This window comes from Phyllobates terribilis, unplaced genomic scaffold (genome assembly GCF_046119375.1).
Source record: "Phyllobates terribilis strain yellow unplaced genomic scaffold, ASM4611937v1 Scaffold_203__1_contigs__length_3528282, whole genome shotgun sequence".
NCBI classification, from domain to species: Eukaryota; Metazoa; Chordata; class Amphibia; order Anura; family Dendrobatidae; genus Phyllobates; species Phyllobates terribilis.
Window position 1 is genome coordinate 2,206,194 of NW_027362963.1, and position 17,062 is coordinate 2,223,255.

Sequence of the window (17,062 nt, forward strand, 5' to 3'; positions counted from 1 at the left end):
TCTATGGGGCCATCACAGCATGGAGCAATCTATGGGGCCATCACAGCATGGAGCAATCTATGGGGCCATTATACAGTATGGAGCAATCTATGGGGCCATTACAGCATGTTGCAATCTATGGGGCCATTATACTTATGGAGCAATCTATAGGGCCATTACAGCATGGAGCAATCTATAGGGCCATTACAGCATGGAGCAATCTTTGGGGCCATTATACTTATGGAGCAATCTATGGGGCCATTACAGCATGGAGCAATCTATGGGGCCATTACAGCATGGAGCAATCTATGGGGCCATTACAGCATGGAGCAATCTATAGGGCCATTACAGTATGGCGCAATCTATAGGGCCATTACGGCATGGAGCAATCTATGGGGCCATTACAGCATGGAGCAATGTATGGAGCCACTATACAGTATGGAGCAATATATGAGGCCATTATACAGTATGGAGCACTATATGGGGCCATTATACATTATGCAGCAGCATGTGGGGGCATTATACAGTATGGAGTTATATATGGGGCCATTATACAGTTTGCAGCAGCAGCATCATGTGGGGCCATTATGCAGCATGGAGCAATCTATGGGGCCATTACAGTATGGAGCAATCTATGGGGCTATTATACAATATGGAGCAATCTATTGGGCCATTATACTTATGGAGCAATCTAGGGGGCCATTATACTTATGGAGCAATCTAGGGGGCCATTATACTTATGGAGCAATCTAGGGGGCCATTATACTTATGGAGCAATCTAGGGGGCCATTACAGCATGGAGCAAGCTATAGGGCCATTACAGCATGGAGCAAGCTATAGGGCCATTACAGCATGGAGCAATCTATGGGGCCATTATACAGCATGGAGCAATCTATGGGGCCATTACAGCATGGAGCAATCTATGGGGCCATTACAGCATGGAGCAATCTATGGGGCCATTACAGCATGGAGCAATCTATGGGGCCATTATACAGTATGGAGCCATTATACAGTATGGAGCAATCTATGGGGCCATTACAGCATGGAGCAATCTATGGGGCCATTATGCAGTATGGAGCCATTATACAGTATGGAGCAATCTATGGGGCCATTATGCAGCATGGAGCAATCTATGGGGCCATTACAGTATGGAGCAATCTAGGGACTATTATACAATATGGAGCAATCTATGGAGCCATTACAGCATGGAACAATCTATGGGGCCATTATGCAGTATGGAGCCATTATACAGTATGGAGCAATCTATGGGGCCATTATGCAGCATGGAGCAATCTATGGGGCCATTACAGTATGGAGCAATCTAGGGGCTATTATACAATATGGAGCAATCTATGGGGCCATTACAGTATGGAGCAATCTATGGAGCCATTATACAGTATGGAGCAATCTATGGAGCCATTACAGCATGGAACAATCTATGGGGCCATTATGCAGTATGGAGCCATTATACAGTATGGAGCAATCTATGGGGCCATTATGCAGCATGGAGCAATCTATGGGGCCATTATGCAGCATGGAGCAATCCATGGGGTCATTATGCAGCATGGAGCAATCCATGGGGTCATTATGCAGCATGGAGCAATCTATGGAGCCATTATACAGCATGGAGCAATCTATGGGGCCATTATACAGTATGCAGCACTATATGGGGCCATTATACAGTATGCAGCACTATATGGGGCCATTATACAGTATGCAGCATCATGTGGGGCCATTATACAGTATGGAGTTATATATGGGGCCATTATACAGTATGCAGCATCATGTGGGGCCATTATAGTATGGAGCAATCTAGGGGGCCATTATACAGTAGGGAGCAATGTATGGGGCCATTACAGTGTGGAGCAATCTATGGGGCCATTATGCATAATGGATCAATCTATGGGGCCATTATGCAGCATGGAGCAATCCATGGGGCCATTATGCAGCATGGAGCAATCTATGGAGCCATTATACAGTATGGAGCAATCTATGGGGCCATTATACAGTATGGTGCACTATATGGGGCCATTATACAGTATGCAGCATCATGTGGGGCCATTATAGTATGGAGCAATCTATGGGGCCATTATACAGCTTGGAGCAATCTATGGGGCCATTATGCAGAATGGATCAATCTATGGGGTCATTATGCAGCATGGAGCAATCTATGGAGCCATTATACAGTATGGAGCAATCTATGGGGCCATTATACAGTATGCAGCACTATATGGGGCCATTATACAGTATGCAGCATCATGTGGGGCCATTATAGTATGGAGCAATCTAGGGGGCCATTATACAGTAGGGAGCAATGTATGGGGCCATTACAGTGTGGAGCAATCTATGGGGCCATTAATGTATGGAGCAATCTATGGGGCCATTACAGTATGGAGCAATCTAGGGGCTATTATACAATATGGAGCAATCTATGGGGCCATTACAGTATGGAGCAATCTAGGGGCTATTATACAATATGGAGCAATCTATGGGGCCATTATGCAGCAATCTATGGGGCCATTTCAGTATGGAACAATCTATGGGGCCCATTATACTGTATGGAGGTTTATGTGGGGCCCATTATTCTGTATGGAGGACTATGTGGGGCCCATTATTCTGTATGGAGGACTATGTGGGGCCCATTATTCTGTATGGAGGACTATGTGGGGCCCATTATTCTGTATGGAGGACTATGTGGGGCCCATTATTCTGTATGGAGGACTATGTGGGGCCCATTATTCTGTATGGAGGACTATGTGGGGCCATTATTCTGTATAGAGGACTATGTAGGGCCCATTACATTTTATAGAGGACTTTGTGGTGCCCATAATTCTGTATGGGGGACTATGTGGGGGCCGGGAATTGGATGTTTCGCCCCCAGCAATTCGCCCCCGGGTACATTTCGCCCCCGGGTACATTTCGCCCCCGGGTACATTTCGCCCCCAGGATGTTTCGCCCCCAGGATGTTTCGCCCCCAGGATGTTTCGCCCCCAGGATGTTTCGCCCCCAGGATGTTTCGCCCCCAGGATGTTTCGCCCCCAGGATGTTTTGTCTCTAGCAATTTGCTCCTGGATCTTTCGCATACGGGAAAGACCTGCCTGAACTGAACTTTGGCAGGTTCGCTTATCACTAATAATACACCATATGAGTCTAAGATATAGAATTCTGATCAAATGAGTTTTTTTTATTCTAAAACATTGTTTTCTAGATAAGTCATTTTACAAACAGACAGGAAAATAGTAGGATTTCATTGGTTACTAAGGAGGTCGAGCCCCCTTGGTAGCAGAACGGATCCTGGCTCCATGTGATACATTCAGGGCTGCTTGTTCACAGCCCTCTGCAAAGCTCCCCTTCACCCTCCGCTCATGTGCTCTGTCCTGGACAAGAGGAGGGCTCCCCCCCGCCTGTGTAAAGCCGTTACAGGACGGAACACACAGGGGGGCTCTGCAGAAGGCTGTAAACCAGCAGCCCTTTATACATCATAGGGAATCTATTGTTACGGTAGTTGCATGCTCCTGTGCAGCCACAGCCTCTAGAATCCATCCACAAGTTCTGCTACTAAGGAGAAACAACCTCCTTAGCCACCACTGAAATCCTGCAGCACATGGAGCTTTAACTTGGAGGAGACTTTTCACACAGAAGTGAAGCTGCTGGAAGGTCTCCTTTGGAAATGAATATCATGGGCACAGGTACTATAACAGAACTTATGTTTTTTGGAGAGTTCTGCTTTAACTGTATATATCAAAACTGTTGTAACAAGAAACATAAAAAGGTATAGAGGGGAAGGATTAGAGAAAAAGAGAAAAGACAAATTACAGGTTATAATGCTTGAATGATTTTACAGCTAAAAACACTGCTCTCAAAACATACAATATGTGACCATGAACTAAAATCCAAAGCTGTAGGCAATGCCTCTCAGATAATCCATCACGCTTCTATTATTGAAATCTTGCTCGATACGTTTAACCCTTGCTGAAATTGCAGCATACTTTTTGTTTCTTGCAGCGATGGGATTTCCTGCTATTATCTGAATAATTTCAAAACTATGGAGCTCTTGCTGATGTTTCAGACAGTTAATGAACCGGTATATATTTTGGAAAAGAGTACCACATGTTTCTCGAAAGCTACGGTGCCATCCTTCGACATCATTATTTGTTCGCTGTTGATCATTCAATGTTCATTCATACACATTCCAGAGTTGAACTGGAAACAAAGGTGCTTGACGTCCTCTGCGATTCATTCGACCGATATTAGCCGTCTTCAAAATAGTTGGCGATAGGTATTGCTTCTTGTGGAAAGTCAGGATCTTCCACCAATTCTTCAAATGATTGCACAACATTCTGTGGTGGTATAAAGGCCAGGGCAGGTATCATGCGTATCCAACGGGCAAATTCATGGTCACCTTGGTATTGCATCTTGAGTCCTTCATTTTGAACTTTACGCCAAACCGACTGTGATAGGTGGAAAAAGCAACCAGTCTTCTCAAGGTTGGGGAATTCACTTTCAAATGCCTGTATTGCAGCTAGTTCAAAATCCAACATCAGGTTGTCTGGCTGCCGTCCAGGCTGCAAGTTCTTCAGCTCTTGCAGCAACCTCTGGTATGTAGAACAGCTCTTGTCTGTCAGCAAGGTGCACACTAGCGGAACAACAAGGCCGCTATGGACTACATGGATTGTGTAAAGCTGCTTAAACAAGGCTGGTGTAGTGAAAAACATGCCATCAGCAAACCACTCTTTAGTTTGTGCCAGTAGATGGAGATTGTCTCTTGTTCCAAATATCAACATACGGCTGTGTCCATTTCCTAATTTAAAATGAAAGTATTAGTAGAGGAAATAACAGAAAAAGTGTAACAAGCATCAAACAGATAATTTTGGGATGAATTCACAAAAAAAAATATCCTAATCAGAAGCCTCTGTTCATATCTCACATTAAAAACTCACATTTTGCTCCAGATTTTCTGATTTCATAACTGAAGCAAAATCTAGTGTAAAGGGGCCAACCAATACTTTTTGACAACATATATTGTCCCAGTGGAAAATGATATATTTTTATTTAAAAAAAAATTATGCATAATGGAATTGTTTTAATACAATGTTAAATAGTTAAGTAGCTTACCAGAGTCATGCAGAAGGTACTGCTGCTGGACACCATCAATACTGATCTCCTGAAACTCCTGGGGGATAGCAAGTTGATCAAGGGTTTGAGGGAACCTTGGAATATTGCCAAGCTGCCTTGCTAATCGTATTGTTCTCTTCAGTGATGCTTTCCTTGGGAGAAGTGCTACAACATTAGAATGGGCTCCTGAAATGACGTCTGTGAGAATCTGTTGTGGTGTCTCCCGTGTTGTCCTTGCCATGGTGACTGCCACATTAACAAGTCGGATTGCTTCAGGTCTTGCAGCTGGTGCTGCGTGACTGTGAAGATTGACTACTTTCACAACTTTGCCAGATTCTTCATTGGTCCAAACACGTCCCATGCAAGTCGACCGTTTTTCACATACCCAGATGGAATGGACATCATCAGCGGTTTGTTTGGAAAATAAGTAAATGTGATTCTCATGGACCAACTTCCTCCTTCCACGTTTGGACAGAACTGAATTCATAGTTGTAGAAAGTGAATTGCTGTGGAAGCGGACTGATTTTTTGTGGCAGTACACCTCTCTTTGTGGAGATTTCAGACACTGCTATATTCTGATGTACAAATGGAATAAAAGCTAGTCTAATGTAACTTGCTGGACACCTGACCTGCTACTTGTTACATCTGCAACAAAACTTGCAACAAAGCAGGCCTGTGCTGGGTCAGGTAAAAGTTGAAAATTGTTTTGATTTTAGGCCTCTTGCTCACTGTAATTTTAGAGTGGTTTCACACTTGTGTTTGGGGCTGCCAGAGGTCGATCCGCTCTGGATCTGACATCCAGCTGACCCCGGGGCAATGCTGGCAGAATGCTGGCTTTCTGCTTGCATTGCCCATAGATGTGAACGGCTGGGTTCCGCGATCTGCAGCCGCCCGTTCGCTTTCGTAATACCGCATTCCGCTATCAGTGTCAGAACAAAAAGAAAAGCATTTTCTTCTTTTCATTCCGCTGCAGGTTAGCGGAACGGCGGCATTACAGAAGCGAACGGGAGGCCTGTAGTACATATGTAGTGGAAGTGTGAAAGCACCCTTATGCTGCCACTGTTTTAGAACTCCAAAGCATGTGCTTTACTAGCATTTTTGAGAGCACTTTTGTGAGCGCTCTCGGTAATGACCCATAAGATACAGGCTATTGATGAACGCTAAGTGCTCAAAAATAGCTCCTGTAATAAAATAAAAAGAGCTGGCCGAAACAACACCTCGCTTTTCCAGCCATTGACTTATATATTCAAAATTGGCAATCTTCTTAGCAATTTTCCAGTGCTTAGCACTTGGGAAAGTGCCTACTGTGAAAGAGGTCATAGGGCTAAAACACAAGGCCGAAATTCCCTGCCTAATTTGGGGCCAAAACATCTGGGGGCAAAAAGCTGGGGGCGAAATGTTCGGGGGCGAAACATCCTGGGGGTAAAATGCTGGGGGCGAAATGTGCGGGGGCGAAACATCCTGGGGGCGAAATGTACCTGGGGGCAAACTGCTGGGGGCGAAACTTCCTAGAACCGTTTGAGGGTACCGTTGAATCGCTCACACAAACCATTGGTTTGGGGATGATACGTGCTCGATACCAGATGCTGCACCTGCATTTTCTTACATAGGGCCTCCATTAAGCAACACATGAACTGGGTCCCCTGGTCGGTAAGCATCTCACTGGGGAAGCCTACTCGCGAAAAGATGGCCAAGAGGGCGTCCGACACCTTATCCGCCCTAATTGAGGACAGGGCTACTGCCTCCGGATACTGGGTAGCATAGTCTATCACAGTAAGGATGAAACGTTTTCCAGAGCTGCTGGGTATGGCCAGTGGTCCCACAATGTCCACAACAATCCTCTGGAAAGGCTCCTCTATCACTGGCAAAGATATCAGGGGGGGCATTGGGAGCCGGCCCTGACTTTCCCACTCTTTGACACGTGGTACAGGAGTGACAGTAGTTCACCACATCTGTCCTCATTTTGGGCCAATAAAAGTAGTGAGACAGCCGGGCCTTGGTTTTGCTGACCCCCAAGTGTCCAGCAAGTGGAATCTCATGGGCGATCTGCAACAACTCACCCCTGAATTGGTAGGGGACGACCAGCTGTCTTCCCCTCAGCCACTCCTGTTGGGGTGTACAGGGAACTGTCTCCCAGTACAACCTCCTATGGTCCCACAATACCCTCTCCTTATCCGACTCGGAGGTGGGTTTCTCAGCAAGGCTCCTTAACGCCTCTAGGCTAGCATCTGAGTGCAGAGCTGCTTGAAACTCCTGGCTGGAGGAAGCCAGAAGTGAGGTTAAGGCCACGTCCTCACTGGGACCGGCTCTGGGTCCCTAACTGATTCCGTTATTCCTCTGTCCGAGGAGGGTCCAGAAGGCAGGGCGTTACTTGCGTTCTGGGCACTCTGACTGCAGGTAACAGCGGCTATATAGGCCGTCTCCCCGGGGAATAACACCGTCCCATCAGCCTGCGCGGCTATGCGTGCCACTTCCCCATCCTCCCCCATTACCTCAGGCGCAGTGCTACTTATGGGGCAGCTAGCATCAGCCAGATGACCGTCTGTTGTGACACTGGTCGCTGGCACAGCACCACCTGCTTCATGGTCCCCGTGCCTCTCTCCATTACCCATAGCACTGACACTTGCTCCTGCTAGGGGATCTTCAGCAATATCACCCTGCAGCGTGACATGGCTGAGTTCTCCTGTACCTTCAAATACATCATCATCAGGTAAAGCTTTGACATTCACATTATCAGCATTAACCTTAACTGTATCAGATCGGGCAGGGGTGTCAGGGATATAATAAGCAAATATCCTCCCCAAATCAGATCCCAACAAAACATTTGCAGGCAGGTTTTCAGATACTCCCACTTCCTTCACCCCACTCCCCGCACCCTAATCAATAAAAACCTGGGCAAGGGGCATCGGACACCACCAATCCCGGTGACAGTCAGGGTCTTTCCTGGAATAAGCTCTTCAGCGGACTCCATTTCGGGTCGGATGAGGGTTCGTTCGGCCCCAGTGTCCTTGAGGCCTACAGTGACCGTATCCACCACAGTGACAGACTGCAAGTTTTCACAGGCCCTCCCAACCGGCCCACCCACCAAAAGAATTGATGCATTAGGCCCTGGGACCTTGGATGGGGGGGGTTCTTCCTCTGCTTCTCTGGGCAAGTGGCGCTGAAATGACAAGTCTGGTTGCAGAAATAACACTTGCGGGCATCAGATGCAGGCCGGGCGTTGGTAACGGGGACAAGGCCTCCAGAAGGTCGGATGCTGGGGAAGGGATGGCGGTTGATGGCTTACCCCCTTTCCAGCTGGCAACGCCCGGCTTCTGCACCTCCGGTTGGCCTTGTAGGTGTCTGCGATCTGCGCTGCTTTATTGGCATCTGGTGGCTCCCGATCCATTACCTCAGTCGGACACAGATGCAGGAACTGGTCTTTCACCATCAGGTCCTTTAACTGCTCAAAGGTGGTCGCTGACAGTCCTTGGATCCACTGCTTGAAGTTGGTTCTGAGCCCATGCACCACATCGCTGTAACTGTCGTGCGGTCCACGTTGGAGGTTCCGGAACTTTTTACAGTACACCTCAGGAGTCAGTTGGAACCTCTGGATTAGGGCCTGCTTAATGGCATCATAGTTCCCATCTAGGCCCTGAGGAAGAGCCACAAACACATCCAGAGCTTTGCCTCGCAGCCCTGCAGTTAAGTACCGGGCCCACTGGTCCACAGGCAGCTGGTACTGTCTGCAAGTCTTTTCAAAACCCCTCAGAAAGGTGTCGAGGTCGCTGTCCTTTAACATCACAGGAAAATGCTCTGGACGGGGTTTAAACAGGGTCGCATTGTTGGTCTCACCGTTCCGTGAGGTGGATGGTGAGATCCTGAGCTGGGCCATCTGCAGTTCATGGGCCTTCTGAGCTTGGGCCTGCCGCTCGGCCTCTCGCTCGGCTCTCTCTGCCTCTGACTGGGCTTGGGCCTCCGCTCGTCAACCTCCTGGTGCTGCTGAATTACTTTCAGCCGTCCTTCATGATCCTCTGCAGGAAGTTGCTGTAGAGCCATCTGCAGATAAGGGTCCAGGCTGCCCTGGTCGCTGACGCGGCATGCGTCTACAGGTGGGACCCCTGCAGCAGTACTGTCCATATCTTGGCTGACCCCTGGCCCTGCTGAGGTCTGGAGAAGGGCTTGCTCTGCCTCCAGTTGCGCCAGCGCAGCAGCCATTTGTTCTTTGTTTTTGCCGAGGGGGTCCATGCCTTTGGTTATACATATTCCAATAAGAGTGTCCATTTTCTGCTGGCTGTACCAGAACTCCCCAACAATGACCTTGATCACCAAAATACAAATAGAAAAAACGAAGAAGGGTAGGGGTGACTGCTGCACATACAGTATTGTCTCAGATCTAATAAACACTGAGTTCAATCTTCAAAACTTTTGTGCAGGGTCCAGGTAAGAACCGTGCAAGTTTTTAGTGAGAGGAATGATTGCTCAAACCAGATCACTAATGTCCTATGATCCCACCGCTTGCCACCAATTGTCAGGAAAACTTGGTCAGACCTTGCAGCACTCTGGCACCCCCTTATCCTGCTGGTGAAACACGGTATTGACCGAGGATAAGCAACAGGGCGCAGCTGCTCTCATTTATGTCGACTATTGCGGCACGTGATGTGACAGGATGTATATATACCACCAGTTCCGTCCAGGAACGTATATATACCTCAATCCCACCACCCTCAACCACAATATCACATAAATACACCGTATGCTGCCACCACCGATCTCTTAACAGGTGGATCGGGTACCCGTTCGGTAACGTGAATTAGCGGGTGAGGAACGGGTTTGCTCAACATAGGACAAGAAGAACGAAGCTAGTAAATAATAATTTACTCCTGAAAGTTGGCAGTGTTTGCAAAAGATATACAAGATATTCTAAAAGACAATTTACATATATGCACAAAACAGTTATTAAAATAAAAGGGGTAAATAATAGCAAAACCTGCGCCACGAGGTGATGGTCTCAGATTCTGTGGGGGGGGGACGGCTCCCCGGAAATTAGGTGCGATTCCTCCACGCAGCTAGGAGTGCTTGCATCTGACGTCCCTGGGTCGGAATGAGCCAACATGGACGTTCTGGTTTTTAGTAAGGAGGCAAAACACTAGGACACACCCATGTTGTTTACCTCACACAGGGGCTCGGTTTTGTGAACCCACCCAGCTGCACAAGACATAAAAATCCTTCATCTTCCATATCTTGGTATGGGGGGGCCCACATCCAAGATGGATACATCATGTTTGCCGTCACCAATATTCACGGAGATTGATATCAAATTTGATATATTTCTATGATGTTCAGAAGCTCAGAACCCATTTCCTAGGTTTCTGGTGGTTTCCCAGTTATGAAAGATACATCATAACTGGAAAAAGGTGAGCATCCCAAAAATGTGGTCCATGTGTTTGACAGTCATGTGCATTGTTAACCCCTTAACATTTGACGTACTAATACGCGTCTGTGCCCTGGGACTTAAGAGCCAGACCCGTATTAGTACGTCATGGCGATCGCGCGCGCATACAGGCTGTGCGGGCGCGATCGCCGCCGGGTGTCAACTGATTGTCACAGCTGACACCCGGTACTATGTGCAGGGAGCGGTCACAGATACTCACCTCCTCTTCCGGCTTCCAGCGCTGTCTGCCGTGGCTTCCAGGATGTTGCCATGATGACCCGATGTTGTCATGACAACATCCGGGTCACCAGACAGCAGGAAGATTTTTTGGACATGCGCAGAGCATCTCCAAAAATCTTCTCCCTGTCCAGCGCCGACAGCCTGCATGACACAGGGATGGTGCTGCATTCCTGTGCCATGCAGGCGATCAGAGAAAAAAAAGTCCCATAGTGGGACAAAGTAATAAAGTATAAAAACTATCAGAAAGTGAAAAAAAAAAATAAAAAAAATTGTAAAAATATATATATAAAAAAATAAAAATAAAAAAAAATAATCCACCAAAAATAAAAATATAATGTACCCATCAATGAATATTATTATATATAAAAAAAAAAAAAACAATAAAAGTACACATATTTGGTATCGCCACGTCCGGAACAACCAGACCTATAAAACTGTCCCACTAGTTAACCCCTTCAGTGAACACGTTAAAAAATAAAAATAAAAAACGAAGCAAAAAACAATGCTTTATCACCATACCGGCAAACAAAAAATGGAATAACACGCGATCAAAAAGACAAATATAAATAAAAATGGTACCGCTGAAAAAGTCATCTCGTCCTGCAAAAACCAAGCTGCCATACAGCTCCATCAGCCAAAAAATAAAAAAAGTTATAGCTCTCAGAATAAAGCTATGCTAAAAAATATTTTTTTCTATAAAATTGCTTTTATTATGTAAAAGTGCAAAACATAGAAATACGATATAAATGTGGTACCGCTGTAAACGTACTGACCCGAAGAATAAAGCTGCCTTATCAATTTTACCACACGCGGAACAGAATAAAAAAAAAACAAAAAAAAAACAATTCCTGAATTGTTTTTTGTTTATTCTGCCTCCAAAAATCGGAATAGAAAGCGATCAAAAAATGTCACGTGCCTGAAAATGGCACCAATAACAACGTCAACTCATCCCGCAAAAAAAAAGCCGTCAAATGACTGTCTGCCAAAATCTGGAAAAATTATAGCTCTCAAAATATGGCGATGCAAAAACTAGATTTTACAAAAAATGCGTCTTTTAGTGTGTGACAGCTGTCAGTCATAAAAACCCCATATGATTCTGGTATCTCTAATCACACCGACCTGAAGAATAAGGTCATCTAATCACTTATACCGCATGAGGAACGGCGTAAAAAATAAACTCTCGAGTTGTGCTAGGGTTAGGGTTGTGCTACGGTTAGGGTTGTGCTACGGTTAGGGTTGTGATGGGGTTGGGATTTTTTTCAAAAGTAAGAAAAAAAGATGACGATATGGCGACTAGTGTTGAGCGCAAGTGCTCGCTACTTGAGTTTGCATCGGGTGTTCTGGTATGCATTGAGTATCGTGGGTATTTGAGTGACATGCTCGAGTCTCCGCCCCATATGCTTCACGGCCCAAAAAACTTTGCGAGGATTGCCTGCCATGCACGAGCGATCCCTGCATGTTTTTTTTTGGGTGTCTAATAACCGTGAAACATCCGGGCGGGGACTCGAGCATTTCACTCAAGCACACGCAGTACATGGTGCATACCCGAGTACCCGATGCAAACTCAAGTAGCGAGCACTTGCGCTCAAGACTAATGACAACTTATTCAATATGATGACCTAATGTTATAAAATTCTGTGTCGTACCTCCAAATGCAACATGGTGTCCACTAACAAATTGTCGGCTCAAATTGTTAGCGGACACCATGTTGCATTTGGAGAGTCCCTGTGTGCCCAAACATTGGAGCTCCCCCACAAGTGACCCCATTTTGGAAACTAGACCCCCCAAGGCACCTATCTAGATGCATAGTGAGCACTTGGAACCCTTAGGTGCTTCACAAATTGATTCATAAAAATGGAAAAGTATTTTTTTTCCACTTTTTCATTTTTACGAATCAATTTGTGAAGCACCTGGGGGTTCCAACTGCTCACTATGCATCTAGATAGGTGCCTTGGGGGGTCTAGTTTCCAAAATGGGGTCACTTTGTGGGGGAGCTCCAATGTTTGGGCACATCAGGGGCTCTCCAAACACAATATGGCGTCCGCTAATTATTCAAGCAAATTTTACAATCAAAAAGTCAAATGGCGCTCCTTCCCTTCCGAGCCCTGCCGTGAGCCCAAACAGTGTTTTTTCCCCACATATGGGGTATCTGCGTGCCCAGGGGAAATTGCACAACAAATTTTATGTAGATACAAGTCTGTACATCAGTACAGGGGAGAACACAAGAGCGGTGTATGATCCGAGCTGCGGTAATACATTATACCTGTATAACAATTGGCGCAGGCTTTGGCACTTTCCGGTCTCCTTTCAGAGGCTGCCCGTTCTTCTGGGTCATTACTTGCTTGTTGCCATTTCCTAGAGCTTTTCTTGATGTTTTCCCACATGATACAGAACCGCGCACTTTGTCCTGGTGGCTTTTGACAAGTGACTTTTCTTTAGGGAAATATAGATCATGTGAGGACGGTTCCTGAGCCAACCATGTGGAGCATCAATGGGCATGAAAGTGAAAGATTGCCAACACCAAAGCTGCAGAGGCAAAAGTCTTCCAATACACAAGGAACAGAATTATGCCCACCTGGATGTCAGGTGTACTAGTAATCCCAGCACCCAACCCTCATGCCCAAAAGGACTACGTCATTTCTGCACTAAAAGTATTTCACGTGTCAAAACCCCACTGAAGTGGCACTTTAACCCCTTACCAACATGATTTGCAGTTACATCATATGCCAGCTCTGACTTCTTGCCTGGAAGATGATGGCTGTGATATTTAGCCATCATCTGCCTTTAATAGCCACATGTAGAGCAGAGCTCCACCTGTTAGAGATGGACAGCAGCATTAACAGCGAACTGAGAAGGGAGTCATGCCATGTGCCCAACTGTGCCCCTGTAACACGATCGTGGGATGCCATCACTGCCAGGAAGGAGTCTGCTGAAAAGACCCATGCCTGTCATGACAGATCTGTGAATGCTGGCTATATACTGCAGTATTGCTGTACATAACACAAGAAACCAGATGATTGCATGTTCACGTCCCCTAAGGCTATGTGCCCACGATGCAGAAATGCTCCGGATTTTTCCTGAGCCTTTCTGCATCTCTCCTGGCAGACAAAACGCATGCGGATTGTACATGCGTTTTTCCTGCCAGGGACATGCGGATGTGAAGCGTTCTTCACATGCATTTCTGCATGCGGGTTGACAAGCGCTTTTCAAGCGATTTTAGCATCACTTGGAAAGTGCTTGTCAACTTGGTCACACTATATAAATCCATGCAAATGGAGTGTGACCCGAGAGAATGTCAAAAAAATAAAAAATAAATCTATACTTACCTTGCGATGGCCCCCGGAGTCTTGCTTCACTCGGTGCTGACTGCCGGCAGATCACGGTACAGTGCACTGAAGGACCTGCCGACGTCAGCGTCGCGTGACCAGTCACAAGAATATGACGTCAGCGCAGGTCCTTCAGTCCATCGCGATTTGCCGGCATGAGAGGAGGAGCGCAACGGGGGCCGCCAGAAGGTAAGTATCATATTTATTTTTTATTTTATTCTTTTTTTCACAGTTTCTATGGTACCTGGGTCTGGAGGAGAGTCTTCTCTCCTCTAGACCTGGGTACCATCCGCACATTGGAACACGTGGATTGCGCATCTACATATACAGTGATGCGTAGTCCATGCGTTCTAATGCAAGTCAATGGCGTATAGCAAATGTGGTGCCAATATTCAAAAAGGGGACAAAAACTGAACTTGGAAATTATAGGCCAGTAAGCTTAACCTCTACTGTGGGTAAAATCCTGGAGGGTTTCCTAAGATATGCTATGATAGAGTATCTGAAGAAGAATAACCTCATGACCCAATATCAACATGGGTTTATGAGGGACCGTTCCTGTCAAACTAATCTGATCAGTTTTTATGAGGAGGCAAGTTCTGGACTGGACCAAGGAAATGCAGTGAATGTTGTGTATATGGACTTTTCAAAAGCTTTTGATACGGTTCCACACAAAAGGTTGATACATAAAATGAGAACATTGGGGATAGGGGAAAATATAAGTATGTGGGTTAAGAATTGGCTCAGTGATAGGAAACAAAGGGTGGTTATTAATGGAAAACACTCAGACTGGGTCTCAGTTAACAGTGGGGTACCACAGGGGTCAGTATTGGGCCCCCTTCTTTTTAACATTTATTAATGACCTTGTAGGGGGCATATAGAGTAATATTTCAATATTTGCAGATGACACTAAACTCTGCAGGGTAATCAATACAGAGGAGGACAATTTTATATTACAGGAGGATCTATGTAAACTAGAAGCTTGGGCTGATAAATGGCAAATGAGCTTTAATGGGGATAAATGTAAGGTAATGCACTTGGGCAGAGGAAATAAAATGTATAATTATATACTTAATTGTAAAACACTGTGCAAAACTGGAACTGAAAAAGACCTGGGTGTATTGGTGGACGACAAGCTCACGTTTAGTGGCCAGTGTCAGGCAGCTGCTGCAAAGGCAAATAAAATAATGGGATGCATTAAAAGAGGCATAGATGCTCATGAGGAGAACATAATTTTACCTCTATACAAGTCACTAGTGCGACCACACTTAGAATACTGTGTACTGGTCTCCGGTATATAAGAAAGACATGGCTGAACTAGAGCGGGTGCAGAGAAGAGCGACCAAGGTTATTAGAGGACTGGGGGGTCTGCAATACCAAGACAAGTTATTACACTTGGGGTTATTTACTGTGGAAAAAAGAAGGCTTAGAGGTGATCTTATTACTATGTACAAGTATATGAGGGGACAGTACAAAGACCTTTCTACTGATCTTTTTACTCTGAGGCCTGAGACGGGGACAAGGGGGCATCTTCTACGTCTGGAGGAAAGAAGGTTTAATCATAATCACAGACGGGGATTCTTTACTGTAAGAGCAGCGAGACTATGGAACTCTCTGCCGCATGATGATGTAATGAGTGATTCACTGTTAAAATTTAAGAAGGGCATGGATGCCTTTCTTGAAAAGTATAATATTGCAGGTTATAAATACTAGATTCCTTGATAGGGCGTTGATCCAGGGAACTAGTCTGATTGTCGTATGGAGTCGGGAAGGAATTTTTTTCCCCAATGTGGAGCTTGGTGTTTGCCACATGGTTTTTTTTTGCCTTCCTCTGGATCAACATGTTAGGCTATGGGTTGAACTAGATGGACTTAGTCTTCCTTCAACCTTAAAAACTATGTTACTATATAATGGTGGCGAAAACGCAGCACTTCCGCAAAATAATTGGTAGTGCTGTTTTTTTTTCCGCAATGATAATCCGCAGCGGAAATTTCCACAGCATGTGCACAGCACATGCGGATCATCATTGGGGAACATGGCAGGCCTTCTACCATGCGTTTTTTAAGCATTTCTGCAGCGTTTTTGCCGCTGCGGAAACACTTAAAAAGGAATCGTGGGCACACAGCCTAAGGGGACAAAAAGGAAAAAGTTTAATCTGAACATTCAAATCACTCCTGCCCCTCTATGACCCATTTTAAAATAAAACATATGGGCGTTATCCAATCAAAATATAAAAATAATTAACCTGATCAGTGAACGGCATAAAAACAAAAACCCTCATATGGCTGTATTGACAGAAAAATAAAGCTACTGCTCTTAGAAGAATAAGAAAAATGCAGAGCCGGGAAATAACATGGTCAGGAAGGGGTTAAATTCTGCCACTTCTATAGAAAATTGAACCCATTTCGCTGACTGCCTTCAATGGCAGCCAAATAAGGCAGAGGGTTAGAGGAATACCGACCTTATATTGTAGACTTCTAGGATGCTTAAGAAGTGGACATTCCCTTTAAGCTACATTGTGCAGACAAAGCCATGGCAGTGCAGAAGGCCGACAAGATCTCAGTGGAAAGGCTGCAGGTTTGCGTCTGCATTAGGCAAGTTATAGAGGTAGAAGTGTTGGGACCTTGTTGCTGTGCAGGTAGAATCTGGAGCCTCGGCACCGTCCTGCGGAGCCCATACTACAGGGAGGAGGCGCAGCGCCATGTGTAGTAATCTGAGCAGGATAGTCAGTGTTCAGCCAGCACTGATGGAGACTGACACCCCAACTCATTACCCAATACATGACCGGCTTAAAGACCCTCTCCCATCAGAGCTTATCCTCTTACTATATTGTAATCAGATTATACAGCACTGCACTTACAGCTGCTCATTATACCTTTCTACTGGGCTAATTATTCTCTTTTCTCTGCTCTATGTAGAATTAGCTGGGTCCCCTCCTGACCCAGCCGCTCTCATCCCCCTGCCAGGGACTTTTGCAGTGACTTATGACTCA